This window comes from Borostomias antarcticus (assembly GCF_949987555.1).
Source record: "Borostomias antarcticus genome assembly, chromosome: 23".
Classification (NCBI taxonomy): Eukaryota; Metazoa; Chordata; class Actinopteri; order Stomiiformes; family Stomiidae; genus Borostomias; species Borostomias antarcticus.
In genome coordinates this window covers 1,012,207-1,031,370 of record NC_140256.1, presented here as the reverse complement: position 1 = coordinate 1,031,370, position 19,164 = coordinate 1,012,207, and the positions used below count along the sequence as shown (strand labels likewise).

General features: G+C 51.1%; 1 protein-coding gene across 2 annotated transcripts in view; it reads left to right on the top strand.

Moving 5' to 3' along the window:
• lmx1bb (LIM homeobox transcription factor 1, beta b) overlaps nt 1-19,164 on the top strand; it is a gene marked incomplete at both ends in the record, with an annotated part of 64,432 nt that overhangs the window by 36,314 nt on the left and 8,954 nt on the right. The window lies entirely within an intron of this gene.

Here is a 19,164-nt window from a genome sequence, read left to right as displayed (position 1 = left end):
TCACGTTAGTTTGTGCTTCTGTGTCAGCCTCCTTCTGCCTAAGATAAAGGAGCATTCAAATAATCATATTACCCAAGCAGGGCTGAGACGGTCTAAACGGGCGCTACTTAAAGCTGCCTGATAATCCCCCATAATTAAGACGTAGTAGAGTCTCTCTCATGAAACGAGAATATGGTGCTACTCCGCCAGGCCACGTTGTCTCTGGAACATTTCCCTTGCTTTTTTTTTTTTGAGAGAAATATTGTGATTTAAAAGCTTCGTCTGAGAAATTTCTCCGTGTCCTCCTGGTTGAGAAATGTCTCCGTGTCCTCCTGGTTGAGAAATGTCTCTGTGTCCTCCTGGTTGAGAAATGTCTCCGTGTCCTCCTGGTTGAGAAATGTCTCTGTGTCCTCCTGGTTGAGAAATGTCTCTGTGTCCTCCTGGTTGAGAAATGTCTCCGTGTCCCCCTGGTTGAGAAATGTCTCCGTGTCCTCCTGGTTGAGAAATGTCTCCACGTCCTCCTGGTTGAGAAATGTCTCCATGTCCTCCTGGTTGAGAAATGTCTCCCTGTCCTCCTGGTTGAGAAATGTCTCCGTGTCCTCCTGGTTGAGAAATGTCTCCATGTCCTCCTGGTTTAGAAATGTCTCCCTGTCCTCCTGGTTGAGAAATGTCTCCGTGTCCTCCTGGTTGAGAAATGTCTCCGTGTCCTCCTGGTTGAGAAATGTCTCTGTGTCCTCCTGGTTGAGAAATGTCTCTGTGTCCTCCTGGTTGAGAAATGTCTCCATGTCCTCCTGGTTGAGAAATGTCTCTGTGTCCTCCTGGTTGAGACATGTCTCCATGTCCTCCTGGTTGAGAAATGTCTCCATGTCCTCCTGGTTGAGAAATGTCTCCGTGTCCTCCTGGTTGAGAAATGTCTCCCTGTCCTCCTGGTTGAGAAATGTCTCCATGTCCTCCTGGTTGGGGCTGAGATGTCGGGTCAGGGAGCGTCTCAAAGCCCGTCTCATTCTGTCTTTTAACCCGGTTAACACGTCTCTCACAGAATTAGACACACACTCCCCAAGTCTCACTCTGCAGCTGCGTGTCACAAGTCACACAGTGGCCTTTGTCTCTGGGAGGCCGAACATCAAACAAAAGCCACCGTCACGTTTATTCCCAAGTCAGTTAAACAGTTTTTATAGTTCCGTCATTCATCATACTTCACTACAGGTCTCTCCTATCGTGACCAAGCTGATAGAGACGGCAGTGAATTAGACACCTACTTAACATCACCTCCCAGTTCTTTGTCATTATGGCCCCAGTATGCTAACAGTGTGTTTGGGCAATGAAAATAAAGCGGAGTGTGATATTTCCAGCCGCCCACCATAGGGCCACATGCCCTCGCTGTCCTGCTCTTTGAGGAAGGGACAGAGGGACACATGGGACTTGTCCTCCACTCGGGGCTGGAAAGTGAATTAGTGAGCTGCTCTCTAAAGCTAGTGATAGAAATGAGAAAAGAGCAGTGATTTGTTACAGTAGCTGTGGATATTATAGCCCATGGTCGTGGGGGGGGGGGGGGGTCACAGCAGAGGAGAGAGTGTGTGTGTGTGTGTGTGTGTGTGTGTGTGTGTGTGTGTGTGTGTGTGTGTGTGTGTGTGTGTGTGTGTGTGGGAGGGAAATGATGGAGGGAGGGGGGGGTCTCATCACTCAGTGTTTACTCACAGTAAATTGAGTTGAAATAATGGTGTTTCTCCGGGGGCCAGACAATGAGCGGGGCAGAGCCGGGGCCGGGGGGCCGGGGGCCGGGGGCCGGGGCCCTTCAGATAAAGGGTCTGAGTCTAGGGCCTCGGGGTGAGGGGCGCAGGGGGCCTTTATCCAGCGGGTGACACCACTGGTGGATCAGACGCCCCTCTGACAGGCACCTGGGCTGGACCGTGGGGGGGGGGGGGGGGGTGACGAGGCCTCAGGGCCCTGTCATTAGGCTGGTGGCGGAGGGGAGCGTGACTGCCCCGAGGACAGGGGGCAGGGGGGTAGCAGGGGGGTATCTGCAGGTCCTCTCACCCCCTGGGGGCCCACGGGGCTGGTGGGATGTGTTGGTCTGTTAGCCGCTGCATTGCGTCCTTATAACCTCTGGCTATATGCGCTCCCTGGGGTGTGTGTGTGTGTGTGTGTGTGTGTGTGTGTGTGTTTGTGTCCATGTTTATGTGTGTGTGTGTGTGTGTGTATATATATGTTATATGTGTGCGTGCATGCGTGTGTGTGTGTATATATGTGTGCGTGCATGCATGTGTGTGTGTGTATATATGTGTGCTTGCATGCGTGTGTGTGTGTGTATATGTGTGTGTGCATGCGTGTATGTGCATGTGTGTGTGTGTGTGTGTGTATGTGTGTGTCCTCTTGAAGACGGTTTGTCTCAGCTGTGGCCGTGAGCTCCTCCTCTTCCCCATCATTCATCCGTCCTGTAGCAGAGCAGGACGCTGCCGACCCCCCCAGACCCCCCCCGACCCCCCCAGCGCTCAGAACAGGACGCTCCGACCCCCCCGACCCCCCCAGCGCTCAGAAGCAGCTGCTCTCTCAGACATGGCCGTCAGGGCCGCCCCGCCCCAGGACACAATGAGGCCTCTGCGCCTACACAGGGGGGCAAACCGGCTGATGAATGCAAACCTTTTCTCTGGCTGAGGGGGGAGGTCGAGGGCGTCGTCGCTGCCGTAGCGGTCCGCTCATTTATTCAGGGGATGACATGTCGTCAAAAAAGAAGAAAAAGATTAGTGTTGTACACAGATACAGAGAGACCGCACCGGAGGAATATGTGGCTTGTTCTACATCAGCGTCCTGAGAGGTTCAGAGAGGTGATACACCAGGACTCACATCACCAGGCCTCAGATCACCACCAGGACTCAGATCACCACAGGCCTCACATCACCACAGGCCTCAGATCAGCACAGGCCTCAGATCACCACAGGACATGACCTTCACTTCCTGATCAATTGTGTTTCGTTGACGAGTCCAGAAAGACTGGATCCTCAGAAGGAACCCTTGTTGGTGGAGAGCCAGGGCTCTTTGTCTCTCTGCAGGTGGGCTGGGGGCGGAGCTGCAGGTGGGCGGGGGGCAGAGCTGCAGGTGGGCTGGGGGCGGAGCAGCAGGGGCGGGGGGCGGAGCTGCAGGTTGGCTGGGGGAGGAGCTGCAGGTGGGCTGGGGGCGGGGCTGCAGGGGCGGGGGGCGGAGCTGCAGGTGGGATGGGGCGGAGCTGCAGGTGGGCTGGGTGCGGAGCAGTGCTGGGGGCGGAGCTGCAGGTGGGCTGGGGGCGGAGCAGTGCTGGGGGTGGAGCCGGGCTGGGGGCGGAGCTGCAGGTGGGCTGGGGGCGGAGCTGCAGGTGGGCTGGGGGCGGAGCTGCAGGTGGGCTGGAGGCGGAGCTGCAGGTGGGCTGGGGGCGGAGCTGCTGGTGGGCTGGGGGGTGGAGCCGGGCTGGGGGCGGGGCTGCAGGGGCGGGGGGCGGAGCTACAGCTGGAGCAGGGACGTGCTTCACCATGCTTTCACTCTGCCTGCTGCCTCCCAGGCCTCACGAGCACAAGCAGGAATTTCGTGGAACCTGTTTTCATCTGGCTTGGGTGATTCACATACACACACTCATCCTACTGTGTGTGTGAGTGTGTGTGAGCGTGTGCGTGTGTGTGTGAGTGTGCGTGTGTGTGTGTGTGTGTGTGTGTGTGCGTGTTGAGTGTGAGCATGTGTGTGCACGTGTGTGTTTGTGTTTGTGTTTGTGTGAGTGTGCGTGTTGAGTGTGTTTGTGTGTGTGTGCGTGTGAGTGTGTGTGTGTGTGTGTGTTTGTGTTTATGTGAGTGTGTGTGTGTGTGTGTGTGCGTGTGTGTGTGTGTGTGTGCGTGTGTGTGTGTGTGAGTGTGTGTGTGTGTGTGTGTGTGTGTGTGTGTGTGTGTGTGCGTGAGAAAGGGCAAGGGCATCAGCCTCCTGTGCCAGATCTCCTAGGGCCAAATGGATACTTGAAAACATGAAGACATGAAGAGAATTTGCTCACTGTAACGTAAGATGCTAACGTGGTGGGGGGGACATTCCTTTCAAGATTAAACACACACAAATACCGCCAATGAAGATACTAGTTTCAGCACGTATGTGAAATCCTTCAGACAATTCATTTATTGTTCTTTTGGTCTAGTTCATGTCCATGGCATTAATATGCAGCGTCTTCACATTACACATGGTCTCACATGCTAGAGGGGATTCCTGTTGACTGTTTATTACCTCCGCCCCAACGACAGCCCAGGGAAAGAGGTAATGTTTTCGGTAGTGTGCGTGCATTTGTGCAAAAACAGGATTATGCAAAAACTACTGGACCGATGTTCATGAAACTTGGTGGAAGGGTGTAGCATGGTCCAACTTAGAACCCATTCAAGTTTGGAGCAGATCTGAAGCATGGGTCGGGTCAACGGGCCGCTCAAACATGGCTGGCCATTCACCTCCATTCATTTTTTAGAGCCACGAAATGCATTCAGGGGCGGAGGTCTGTGCTCTCTGAGCACCATGTCTAGTTATAACATTTCAGTTTTGTGCTGCGATCCTTTTGAGTTTTGAGAAACATGAAACGCATGAAACAGTCTAAATGTTCAGTCCCAATATCTGTGAAACAAATATTAGCTGCCAACCTCCCTTAGTCAGATCACCATTGAATAATTTATCCTTATTTTGCAGACTTCTGAAAAACAATTTTTTAGGCCTCATTGTCATCACAATTAATGATTAACAGGGAAAGTGGTCTAAGGGAGCCCCCTGTTAGAGCTGCCTGATTCTGAGGTCACACTGAGCATGTGCAGAGCACAGCTGTTTATCCCCATACTGCTGTAAAGCTCCCTGTCATTAGTGCTGTAATACAGTGTATGAGTGATTATCCAAATCTAATCACCTGACTTCACTATTAACATGCACAGATTATCCTCTGCTGGGTAAAAGCTGTGTGCCACAATGTGCTCAAAGCAAAATGTGATTTTATTTTATTTTTAATCATTTAATTAACAAGTGCAGTGTCTGTTCCTACTGTATGCATATTATATGATTGTTGAACAATTGAACAGTTCAACTATTATCGTCTGACTCATCAGATGCAGGTTTTGGGGATAAGCCTTGTCATTAGTTTATTACTGCCCAATCAGTGGTAGGAAGATTTTCCTGACCCAATCAGATTCAATCCAGACTACATGAATCAACAGCAACCTAGCAACCGCTCCACCCAAGATGAGTGTGATTGGTCTCCCCCCACCCCTAACCCTGAATGGTAATGAGTGCAGGCAGTCCTTCCTCCAGCGCCGGCACAGTGTAAGTGACCAGTCTGATTATGCAAGACTAACTGTACTAGAACACATACTGTATACATCAGAAAATCACACACATTCTGTCATTTATGCATTTTTTTAAGTTTAAATTTGACCCCTAACCGACTTGTTCAACTCAACTCAACGTGTTGAGTGTACGACTGAAGGGATAATTGTATATGTGTTGAGTGTACGACTGGAATGACCTAATGGAGGCGGCACAGAAGCAGGGGATCTTCGACCCGAAGGCGTTTAATGAGATAATGAAAGTAGCAGGAAGGGGAATGCGGGAAGGTGTGTGTTGCGCTGGCCTGGTGTGTGTGGCGTGTGTATCTAGCTATGTGTGAGCCTGGTGTGTGTGGCGTGTGTATCTAGCTATGTGTGTATCTAGCTATGTGTGGCGTGTGTATCTAGCTATGTGTGGGCCTGGTGTGTGTGGCGTGTGTATCTAGCTATGTGTGGGCGCGGCGTAGTCACAATCATATTATTTTCTTTAAAGATATATTTTAAGGCATTTCTGCTTTATTACGATAGGACCGTGTAGGTGACAGACAGGAAAGGTGGGAGAGAGGGGGGACGTGGGCGGGATTCGAACCCATGTCGCTGCAGAAAGGACTAGCCTTTACATGGTAAGCGCCCCAGCCCGTTGAGCTACCGGGACGCCCCCCACAATCATATTCTAAAGCGTTACTGGATACAGTGAGTGAAACCTACAGGTGTTGTTATATGAGCGGAAGACTTGATATATATGAGGAATATCCAGAGACTTCACTGCATGAACGCAACATTTATTGAAGACACGTAAAATGCATTCCTTGCACTCTGAGCTAAACCGGTCCAAGCACCCATGCGCCGTCTGTAACCTCATCACATCAGTACCAGCGCACGGCACGGGCACAGAGGGCACCCTCATCACATCAGTACCAGCGCACGGCACGGGCACAGAGGGCACCCTCATCACATCAGTACCAGCGCACGGCACGGGCACAGAGGGCACCTCCCTGGTCCCTGGTTCCATACCAGCGCACGGCACGGGCACAGACGGCACCCCAGGAGGTAGAGCAGTCAGCCGGGGATCGGAAGGTCCCTGGTTCCATCCCAGCTCCCCACTGTGTGCCAACGTGTCCTTGAGCAAGGCACTGAACCCCAAATTGCTCATGGGTGGCACGGTGGCTCGGCCCGTTACACTGTCACCTCACAGCAAGAAGGTCCTGGGTTCGATTCCCACATGGAGCCTTTGTGTGGAGTTTGCATGTTGAACTGAGCGATTACCACTGCTTATCAACTTCATAGGGCAGACAGACAGGCCCACAGACAGACAGACAGACAGGCCCACACACAGACAGACAGACAGACAGACACACAGACAGACAGATTCCCATTGAGAGAGGTGGAGAGAGTGGGATAGAGAGAGCAGGTAGAGAGAGGTGCACACAGAACAGGAAAAATGTCCTGGAATTATAATAAGATATACAGTATATCAAACATAATCCATCCGTTCGGTATTTTCACCATAATTTATTCCTACAGCAAACTACGATGCTAATTCCTCGACGCTAACTAGCACGTACCTTTCAACAGAGATACAACAGACCCCTCTCTGGAGAAGTCAACAGAACTGCGTGAGGGTAGAACAGATAACAGTCGCTCATCCAAAGAACATTTCTGCCTTGAGCAATTAGTTGTTTGTTCCTCTTCGTGGGCGGTTTTCGGAGATGGCCCGCTCTCAGGCAGTTCTGGGGAGGGTTGTGGGCTGTGACATTAGTTCCAGATTCCACATTCATTCTAGTGGACAGCAAATGTCATGAAGGAAACAAAGGCCCTTGTAGAGGACTGGAAACCACAGTGCGCTTCCTGGTGTCCTGAGCAATACACCAGGTCAAAGTTCAGCCTCACACAGAGACCGGTTGTCGAGCAAATTAAGACGCAGATGCGCAGAAAACGTGCAGAGAGAACGGGCGGTCGAGACAGGTGCACACAGAGCAGGAGAGAGTTCCCTGGAAGCACTGGATGGAGTTTTTAGTCTGTCGACCTCAATTAGCTGCGTCTCTCACAGAACACAGTGAGAGAAACAGGCCCTGGTGTTCTGATGATCTCACAGGGAACTTTTGCCAGATCCTTGGAATTATAGGTGGTCTCCAAGCAGAGTGGAGTGGATGATGGATTTTAGTGGACCAGCATGGTTTTGGGGTTTTCTCTGTGGTGTGTGTGTGTGTGTGTGTGCATGTGTGTGTGTGTGCGCCCCTCTGTCTGACGCATTCCAACACCAGCCCCCAACTCCTCGGCTCTAAGCTACCATTTTGGTCTCCATGGCTACAGCCACACCCCCATGCCAGCCCCCCTCTCTCGGCCATGTTTGTTTGGCTAGTGTAACTACGTCCCACACAAAGCTTTTTAGCATAACCAGCTAATCTGGGATTTAGTCCTTTGAAGGGGCCGTCTGATTAGGAATTCTAATATATTATTTGCATGCTAATCTGAGTGTTAATCCCTGGCTTTGGGTGCTTAAACATCCTGTCTTTGTATAGTTGTTTATTTTTCATTTGGTTTCCCTTTTCTTCTGTCCTCTTGTGCCTTTTCTATTCTCTCCGTCTCGGTTGGTTGGTTATTAAAGCATGTGGTCTTTCAAGAGCATATCTGATTTTGATATCCCTGTAGGGAAGATCTTTTATGATCTGTTTTCAGTAAGCTGGGGTTCACAGAAGCTCCGCCCCCCCCTCCCACAGAACCCCAGACATCTCCCTGGCGAGTGCTAGTGCTCCCCTACCTTCAGCGTATCCCTTAGAGTGCACTTTGTCCCGTGTCCTGATTCCTGGTTGGCTCTGTCCCTCCTGCTCATTCATCACACACACATATCTCATGTTAAAGCTGGCGGACAGTAGCCATAGCAACATGCCTGTCCACAAAACATTCCTATATGACCTTTGAACTACAGTACAGGACGCTGAGGTGGAGTCTGACCATGGACCATGCTCAAAAACGTCTATAAAATCTTTTTTTTTATTGAAGTTTAATTTTCCAAACTTGAAGTGTAGTGAGAATCCTAGGGCAGGTTTTTCCCAGGTCACCTCCATGCGCAGTGCCGTGGTATCAGGCCAGCCAATAAGACCGTCTGACTGAAGAGGTTTAGGTCTGAGAGTGAGAGTGAAAAGACAGGAATACAAACAGAGGAACCTCCATCTCATGGACACATTTCTAAAACCTTCTCGCCGCAGAATCTTCTCATCAGACTGAACCCCTCTTAGGTAAACAGAACCCCCACACCCAGCTAGCCACCACCACAATCATCACTAGATCACTTCTGCTCATTAAAGCCTTCGGCAAACACTCCACCGCGCCCCCATATTCTAAAGAGGGGAGGAAGAGGAGGGGAAAAGCACATATGAGCGTCTCTCCAGACCCCCCGTCTCCCTCTCTACCTCTTTAAGCCACTATGTTTTCAGTGGGCTGGTAAACTCCTCAAGATGGACGGGCCTGGGTCCGGGGTGGAGGAGGCCATTCTCCGTCCGTCCCTGTATAGAGCTGTGGAATTTTTCATTAGCGAACAGCTGGGTCACAAGTGTCTCCAAAGCCGTGTTAATATTGTGTAGGCCCACAGATTAGAGTCTGAGAGGAGGAGGCCGGCGCGTGATGTTCTTCACCGGATCCCGTCTTTGCATGTTTGCAGACTTTAGAGAACCTCATATGACTGTTTGTTTTGTGTCTTAGTCGGAGACCTGAAGGGCTCAATAGTCATTAAAAAGCCCTCCGCTCCAAATACGCCTCTTAACCATTTCAGCGCTGGAAAAAAAAGATGATATCCTGTATACTTCCCCGAATGTATACCTTCAATGTTTTAGTATGCACTGATTGCTACATGATATCGACACATTTAAATGATCAAATCTACACAGTTTATACAAAAGTATGTATGTTTTTATGTTCCATTGCGTACTATGAGTACACTAGAGAAACCCCAGGCCTGGTGATGAGACCGTCTTGCCCTAATCTGGCCTGAGCATTCATACCCACTAATAGGGGCCTACTGTACGGTACGGTACAGTACAGTATTGGTGGGCAGTTCCAGGCAGCCGTGACTCCCATATGAGAGCCATTACTCCCAGTGTAGTTGTGATCTGCTGACGTCCCTCAGAAGCTGCCGTCACCCAGGACGGCTGTTGAAAGGGCCGAGGCCCTAATGGCGGGGTCTGGTACGCCTCACTCAGATTGGCTCGGAAGGGCCGAGCGCAGAGAGAGAGGCCCAGCCATCGACTTATTGAAAAATATCAAATGGGGTGCGGAGGAATTTACAGTGGCTTTAAATGGGAGCTCTCCCGGCCTGGTTCTGCTGGGTCTGTGCTCCGGTCGGCGCTGGGTTTGCGGAGCATGTGCTGTAAAGATGTCACATCCCTAGCATGGCGGCCGGGGAGACGGGCGGTGTGAACAGCTTCATTTGCTGTGAGGAGAGGCGGATTGCTCTGGCACTAACGCACAGGTCTGCAGCCTGGTTCGCTGAGGAACACAGTCAAACCCCACTCAGTTTCACCCACTCCAGTAGAGCTTGTAATTGTAAGCGATTATAAATGCCAGAGTTTAGCTTGGGTCGCTTGGTAACCTACTGGCATGCTGTTAGCTAGCGTTGATGCGCGATGCTAAATACAGGTGCTCTTAATGTTTAGTTCCCTGATTCGCGTGTGTGTTCACGCCCACTCCTGTGAAGAGTGATTGATGGCATGGTGTGTGTTTTGAGTCGGAGCTTAAAGGGGATGTTGCATTGAGTGTCCGTCCTCTGAGAGTATACAGCTGTTCAAACACTCTCTCCCACAGGACTGTGTACTCACCCTCTCCTGCTGCCCACTACTGTCCTCCCACTACTCAACACTCGCTTTGTTCCGCTTAACACACGTAGCACGTAGCATGGCGAGAGCACCCCCAGTCCGGATGCAGATCTGGAGGACTGACCGGTGGAAATCTCTCGACGCTTTAAGACTGTTAGATGGATGCCTGGCGCGCCGCTGGTGCTCCTGGCTGTGGGATGTAGATGATTTGGGAGCTTCGGGCCGCTATGTCAGGCGGAGGTAACGTGTCTGAGCCCTGGTTCAATATACCCCCTCGCCCCAGGCTCTGGTTCAATATGCCCCCCTCGCCCCAGACCCTGGTTCAATATGCCCCCTTGCCCCAGGCCCTGGTTCAATATGCCCCCTTGCCCCAGGCCCTGGTTCAATATGCCCCCTCACCCCCAGACCCTGGTTCAACATGCCCCCTCGCACCCCAGGTCCTGGTTCAATATGCCCCCCTTGCCCCAGACCCTGGTTCAATATGCCCCCTCGTCCCAGACCCTGGTTCAATATGCCCCCCTTGCCCCAGACCCTGGTTCAATATGCCCCCTCGCCCCAAACCCTGGCTCAATATGCCCCCTCGCCCCAGACCCTGGTTCAATATGCCCCCTCGCCCCAAACCCTGGTTCAATATGCCCCCTTGCCCCAGGCCCTGGTTCAATATGCCCCCCCCCCCCCGCCCCAGGCCCTGGTTCAATATGCCCCCTCACCCCCAGGCCCTGGTTCAATATGCCCCCTCACCCCCATGCCCTGGTTCAATATGCCCCCTCGCCCCAAACCCTGGTTCAATATGCCCCCTCGCCCCATGCCCTGGTTCAATATGCCCCCCTCGCCCCAGGCCCTGGTTCAATATGCCCCCTCGCCCCCCCCCCCCAGGCCCTGGTTCAATATGCCCCCTCGCCCCAGACCCTGGTTCAATATGCCCCCTCGCCCCCCCCCCCCCCATGCCCTGGTTCAATATGCCCCCTCGCCCCATGCCCTGGTTCAATATGCCCCCTCGCCCCAGGCCCTGGTTCAATATGCCCCCTCGCCCCCCCCCCCCCCCCCCCCCCCAGGCCCTGGTTCAATATGCCCCCTCGCCCCAGGCCCTGGTTCAATATGCCCCCTCGCCCCAGACCCTGGTTCAATATGCCCCCTCGCCCCAGACCCTGGTTCAATATGCCCCCTCGCCCCAAACCCTGGTTCAATATGCCCCCCCCCCCCCAGACCCTGGTTCAATATGCCCCCTCGCCCCCCAGACCCTGGTTCAATATGCCCCCTCGCCCCCATACCCTGGTTCAATATGCCCCCCTCGCCCCAGACCCTGGTTCAATATGCCCCCTCGCCCCAGACCCTGGTTCAATATGCCCCCCTCGCCCCAGGCCCTGGTTCAATATGCCCCCCCCGCCCCAGGCCCATGGTGCCAGCTTCTTCCCCCAGCTCAACGCCATGCCAGGCCCACAGCATCTCTGCTTCTGAGAGGCCTACTCTCTAAGAGTATGATCCTCTATGATCCACTCTCTAAGAGGCAAAGGATCAGGTCTTCATCCTGCAGGTCGTGAGAGGGATTCATATTGTTGGGACACAGAAAGGCCACAAATACGTAGGTATACCTGGATATTTGGCATTGATTCAGAATTACATGACAACACTAGTTTAACCAATTATTGTGGTGTGTGGTGTAATACAGTCTTGCCTAAACAGGCATGAGTGTGTGTTCTGGGTGGCCTGGTCTGAAGCTCTGACACATAGCAGGTCACATGGCAGGTCACATGGCAGGTCACATGGCAGGTCACACGGCGAAACAATATGGCGGCAAGGGTCACCTCATAATAATAATAATGCTTCACCTCACTGAAAATGACTAGACGACGCAATAGGCCTTGTTCCGAATGCACAGACGTCCTAAAAACCCTCCTGCATGCTTCCAGTGAGACGTGAGGCCGGTGCGTCCTGTGTGTTATGAGCTGCTCAGCTATTATCCAGACAGGCCTTGAGACGGCGCCCCAGCGACCCACGGCTCCTCCCTCTCTGGTGGATCCTGCACCGGCGCTCCTCTCCTCCGTGGAGGGAAGGGGAGACGAGGAGCAAGTGGTTCCTCTCCGCCGTGGAGGGAAGGGAGCCCCAGGAGCAAGTTGCTCCTCTCCTCCATGGAGGGAAGGGGAGCATGAGGAGCAAGTGGCTCCTCTCCTCCATGGAGGGAAGGGGAGGCCCAGGAGCAAGTGGCTCGTCTCCTCCATGGAGGGAAGGGAGCCCCAGGAGCAAGTGGCTCGTCTCCTCCATGGAGGGAAGGGGAGGCCCAGGAGCAAGTGTTGTGATGGAGAAGCACCTTTGGCCCATTAGTGGTGCACACATCTCCCTCTAATGTGTTTTACTTTTACCTGCCGGGAGTTTAATTAAAAAACAAAGAGCCTCAATTTAAAGCCCATTACTATGCTAATTCTGAGAGAGCGGGGGGGTGATTAAGCAGCTCTTAGAGCTCGCCCTGGGGAACCGAGGGATGGCACTTTTTATTTGGCTTCATTAGTTCCTACATGTACCTAAGCTCTGAGGAGAAATGCTGAGACCATGAAAACAGATCTTTATACATCGGGATGGTTCTTTTAATGCATACTACACATTCTATCACACACGTTTCTTTGCTAATCAACTCTGGCGTTTTAATGTAATCAATAGGTTCCAATCAACATAAGCCATGTTTCCCTCCACTTGTCAATCGAATTGTGTGAGGATCGCTAAAAATATGAATGCGAATAAAGCCGGTGAACGTGCGTTTCCATCTAGAGCTTTAAATCGGATAAAGCATTTATCACAAAATACTTTTAACGAACAAGAGAAAATCCAATGAGATCGACAGTACAAACTTTTTGTCGATTTTCATGATTTTTAATAAAATTTTCGCAAAATTCGCATAAAACGTGTGGATGGAAACATGGCTATTGACATGACACACTTTTATGAGATGAGACGTTTGTTTTTGAGTCGATGAAGATGCTCTCACGCCAGGTCCCTCGCGGTGCTGTGTGAATCAGGCAGTATGGGCCATGGTTCCGGCTGCCATGTTCAGATCTCTCTCCGTTCTGCTCTACGTGCGCTACGCTGCATCGAGTGGCCAGCAGAACATAACAAAGTCATTTTCAAAATGTCAAAATGAAGTTGAAAAGGATCCCTTTCATTCATCTGTGCTCAACATCTGGGCATCAAATGTTTGTGTGTGTACCATGCATCGTCTCAACTGCGCTACCTCAGACGCACCTCGCCCTGTTTATGGGGTCCGGGGAGCCGCAGTAGTTAATCAGAACCTCAGGTTCGGTTCTGGAGCGATCCTGGGGAGTCGGCCGTCCTCCTTAGCCGCCGGGACGCGCCGCTGGGCCCTGGATGGACCGGGGGCGGGGGGGGCGGGGGGATCGGGCAGCCGCTGTAGCCCGTAAATCAGGCAGCTTCCCGCCATGCGCCGTTGACCGACAGCTGCACAGCTTCTCTGTGGCGTCCAGAAGCCTCCCGCCGACCCCTGACCTTCCCGGAGCGGCCTGTGATTGACACGGCCAGCCTCGCTGGTCCACAGGCTTCCTGTTGAAACGAGGGAGGCCATCTTCAAAGTGATGGTTTACAGCTGTTCTATAGGCTAATCCTGATCCCCTCTCCGTCTTTGAAGAGGATGCGGTGACATAATAGCCCTGGCTACTCTTCCACAAATTGTTGTGGTATTTCTCTGTAGCTGTGGTGGGGTAGGTGAGAGCAGAGCATGTGTTGCTAAATGTAGCGTGATTATCAGACCACAAGCCCCTCCATAGCTCCCCGCTCGCCCACTCCTCTATACCCTCCATACCTCGCACGCCCACTCCTCCATACCCTCCCCTGAGTCCCTCTCTCATCTCCCCTCGCCACCTCGATCCTTATCTCTGCTGCAGACGCATTGAGAGTAAATGTCTTTAGTGGAAAATCATTGCCAACATGTGGCGAAAGCTTAAGATGTTGTCACACTTTAAGTTGCCTCTAATCTGTTCAAAGGGAGCGTGCATACTTGTCCAGAGGGCCTCGCAGGAAGGAGGAGGACCAGGGAAGTGGAAACATGGGATTTCCTGAGGTGTCTCTCCTGCACTGAGCTGAGCCTCTCAAGTTTTATATGAATATCTTCATCTGGTCTTTTCAGAGGTTTATCCTTGATTGTACCATCAAGCTGTTTTAATGGCGGCGGAGGGCTATATGTCTATTTTATGTCGCCATGTCTTTGAGGTAATAGCTCATGCTGCTCTGGAGCTGTAGTCTGAGGCAGGGTACAGCAGGAGGGACTTGTGGAGAAGGGGATTGTGGGAACAAAGGGTCTGGAGGAGATAACGATTCCCCCGGGAGCCCTCTTAAAGGTATCTGCTGAGATTAGCTCTTCTTCTGCTTATGAGGTCCGAGGCGACGAAGGCTGAGTAAATATTGGCTCTGTCTGCCTGAAACGCCGCCATTGATCCACTCGGGAGGGTCCCATCGCTGGGTCTACGCGCTCAGGTGTGGGGGGCAGCAAACCCACGCGGGACCAGAGGTTCACGCTGGTGGTCCTCTCCTTGTGGACCCCCCCCCCCCCGTCTCAGTCCTCAGTAAACAGACAGGAGAGCTGCTGACCACACTGTTGAGTGTCCACCGCGCCGGCCCCTCCCCTCAGCTCAGCTCAGGCTACTGTCTGTCTGTCTGTCTGGAGTCCGCCAGGCTCTGGTTGTCCCTGCGTTCATTACGCTACTTTATGTATTTTAGCGTAATGATTATTCTCAGCTTCTCCTGTCTGCCATCAGCGTATCGTCCTCCACCCCAGGGCCTCCCTCAGCCTCTAATCAGGTCATGTTGTGCCCCCCCTCCCCAGGGCCTCCCTCAGCCTCTAATCAGCTAATGTCGTGCCCCCCCCCCCCCAGGCCTCAGCCTCTAATCAGGTCATGTAGTGGAGGTTGAATGGTGTGCCTCCCCCCGGTTGGCCCTCACTGCTCACACAGCGGTGTTGTTTTAAAGAGCATTCTTGAGGAGCTGAACTTGGAAAGGTATTAAAGTGGGATTAAGGCTCCTCCACAGCCCAGCGCTGGTGTCATTCAGGGTGCCGTGCCCCCCCCCTCGCTGCCCCCTCCCCCGGCCCCTCTGTTTGATTGTGGTGAGCCGCGGGAGTCGGCCCCACTGCGCCTTTCAAAGGAGAGGGGCGGGGTTAAATCCCTAGTCCACTGCTCCCTGCTAATTCCCCTTGTTCCTTAGAGAGGGATTTACTTCTGCTGCCAGCCTCTCAAAGGCCCTCTCTGCCCCTCTCCCCCTCTCAAAGGCCCTCTCTGCCCCTCTCCCCCTCTCAAAGACCCTCTCTGCCCCTCTCCCCCTCTCAAAGACCCTCTCTGCCCCTCTCCCCCTCTCAAAGGCCCTCTCTGCCCCTCTCCCCCTCTCAAAGGCCCTATCTGCCCCTCTCCCCCTCTCAAAGGCTCTCTCTGCCCCTCTCCCCCTCTCAAAGGCCTTCTCTGCCCCTCTCCCCCTCTCAAAGGCCTTCTCTGCCCCTCTCCCCCTCTCAAAGACCCTCTCTGCCCCTCTCCCCCTCTCAAAGGCCCTCTCTGCCCCTCTCCCCCTCTCAAAGGCCCTCTCTGCCCCTCTCCCCCTCTCAAAGGCCTTCTCTGCCCCTCTCCCCCTCTCTGCCCATCCGAAAAGTCAGCTCGGCCTTCCTGTGGAGGTGTGGTTGCCATAGAGGAGGCGTCATGCGTGGATATTCCATCTGAACCCCGCGGAGAAAGGAGGCCGGGGGCGAGGACGGGCGAGGAGTCTGGATTAGAGGCAGGGACAAAGAGGGACAGGAAGATTCCACAAGGGCCCAATAGGAATTACAGCACCAAAAATAATGCAAAGTGACAGAGAGAGGAAATGGAAAAATAATGGCTTACAAGATTAGAACAGGCCAGCGAATGAAAGAAAGAAAGAAAGAAAGAAAGAGAGAAAGAAAAGGCTGAGCTTTAAGAACGTTTTCACGTGGGCGAGGAGATTTGAGAGCAGCGTTGTAGGTGAATGCACAATCCAGGATGTTTCTAAACCAGGCTAACAAGTCATTTCCGACGCCTTTTCCCCCCTCAGACAAAGCTGGCCATCTTAAAGTAGGAGTGGGAGCTGAGGACTGGTGGTAACAGATTAATCATCCATGTCGTTGGATCCTAGCGTTCAACAGGATAATCGGTTATGAATGATCTTACTAAACAAATCTGTGGAAAGCTGGTAAATACAGGGATTTATGTAAACAACGGCGGGAGCAGTGAGCAGTGTTGTTAATTCATCTATTACTGCGGATATTTTGTAATTTGATTATTTTAGATGTGTGTTTCAATCATATCCAGTAGAATCTGCTTTTTATTTAACTTTATTACTGGATATATCCTTTTTTATGATATACATAATTCTATTCTTTGTTTCAATAAATTAAAGTGTGATGTTGATGGCATGTTTTGTAGTGGACTCGTCGTCACAGTCGGTGAATTACTGAGCATATAAGTTTGACAGGTTGCTTACACAAGGACTCAGCTTGTTTGCAAAACATGCCAAAACTTCTTTTTCAAGGGATTATCCTTGAGGTTTTTCCATCATTGAATAATAATCTTCTTAACTTAACTGTAATAAATGAAAGCTTAGCGGATTTCATACCCTGCGTGAGCCAAGTGTGATATCTTTGTTGTTTTGCTGTCACTGGACGGTTTAATAAAAGCGGGTGCCTGTGTTTCAGGGTTCAGATAGACATGTGAGAACAATCCCCACAATAACAGATTTACTCTGCGTGATGGTAATGAAGACGGTCACTGTGATGCATTGATTGGAGTCAGACTATATAAGTCTGTCTAACTGGCAGCATAAAGACTCATCGGTCTGTTACGTTAGAGAGCAACCAAACCTTCACTGACTATCTACACACTGACCAACACAATACTGACTATCTACACACTGACCAACACAATACTGACTATCTACACACTGTCCAACACAATACTGACTATCTACACACTGACCAACACAATACTGACTATCTCCACACTGACCAGCACAATACTGACTATCTACACACTGACCAACACAATACTGACTATCTACACACTGTCCAACACAATACTGACTATCTACACACTGACCAGCACAATACTGACTATCTACACACTGACCAACACAATACTGACTATCTACACACTGACCAACACAATACTGACTATCTACACACTGACCAACACAATACTGACTATCTACACACTGACCAGCACAATACTGACTATCTACACACTGACCAACACAATACTGACTATCTACACACTGACCAACACAATACTGACTATCTACACACTGACCAACACAATACTGACTATCTACACACTGACCAGCACAATACTGACTATCTACACACTGTCCAGCACAATACTGACTATCTACACACTGACCAACACAATACTGACTATCTACACACTGACCAGCACAATACTGACTATCTACACACTGTCCAACACAATACTGACTATCTACACACTGACCAACACAATACTGACTATCTACACACTGTCCAACACAATACTGACTATCTACACACTGACCAGCACAATACTGACTATCTACACACTGACCAACACAATACTGACTATCTACACACTGTCCAACACAATACTGACTATCTACACACTGTCCAACACAATACTGACTATCTACACACTGTCCAACACAATACTGACTATCTACACACTGTCCAACACAATACTGACTATCTACACACTGACCAGCACAATACTGACTATCTACACACTGTCCAACACAATACTGACTATCTACACACTGACCAACACAATACTGACTATCTACACACTGTCCAACACAATACTGACTATCTACACACTGACCAGCACAATACTGACTATCTACACACTGACCAACACAATACTGACTATCTACACACTGACCAACACAATACTGACTATCTACACACTGACCAACACAATACTGACTATCTACACACTGACCAGCACAATACTGACTATCTACACACTGTCCAACACAATACTGACTATCTACACACTGACCATCACAATACTGACTATCTACACACTGACCATCACAATACTGACTATCTACACACAATACTGACTATCTACACACTGTCCAACACAATACTGACTATCTACACACTGACCAACACAATACTGACTATCTACACACTGACCATCACAATACTGACTATCTACACACAATACTGACTATCTACACACTGACCAACACAATACTGACTATCTACACACTGACCAACACAATACTGACTATCTACACACTATCCAGCACAATACTGACCATCTACACACTGACCAGCACAATACTGACCATCTACACACTGACCAACACAATACTGACTATCTACACACTGTCCAGCACAATACCTACTGTCGTCCATGCATACAGCTGCTAGCGAGCTCTGTGACATCAATACTCCCTCTATCAGTTCTCAATCAGCACCGAGGACAACATTACCATAACAAAACCTCTCATATTTACACACATATCCATCAGTATCACTCGTCCTTGTCCAGGATCCAGCGGATGAGGACCCAGCGGATGAGGACGGTCGTCTCTCACAATGAAATAGACGCTCGCCACAAACCGATCGCCGGCTGCCAGCTGTCTTCCAGACCGGTGCAAACAAAGAGCACACTAATAAATCCCGCTTTATACGACTGGACAAGATGAACCACACTCTCTGCCTTCTCGCTGCATTTAATGTGGTTTCTTCTTGAATGACAGAAAATGAATGAAATAAAAAACGTCTCTCAGCCACCGATAAAACAATGCCTTTCCTGAATATAATTAAAACAAGGCAGAGCGTCCGAGCTTTGTTAATAGGTAGCAGAGCGGCAGGAGACAGAGGCCTGTCCTGGACATGAAGATGAGACATAAACCTGTGAAATGGACACATGTCCCAGCTGAGGGGGGGGGAGGGGCGTCTGATTGAGAGTTTAAGGTCTGCTGGGGGGGGTGAGCTGGGGGGGGCGCCCGGGACAGTTTAACACATGAGCTGCTGTCAAAGGGACCACGCCCTGCCTCTGTACTCACCTCATCAAACCCCTCACAGGACC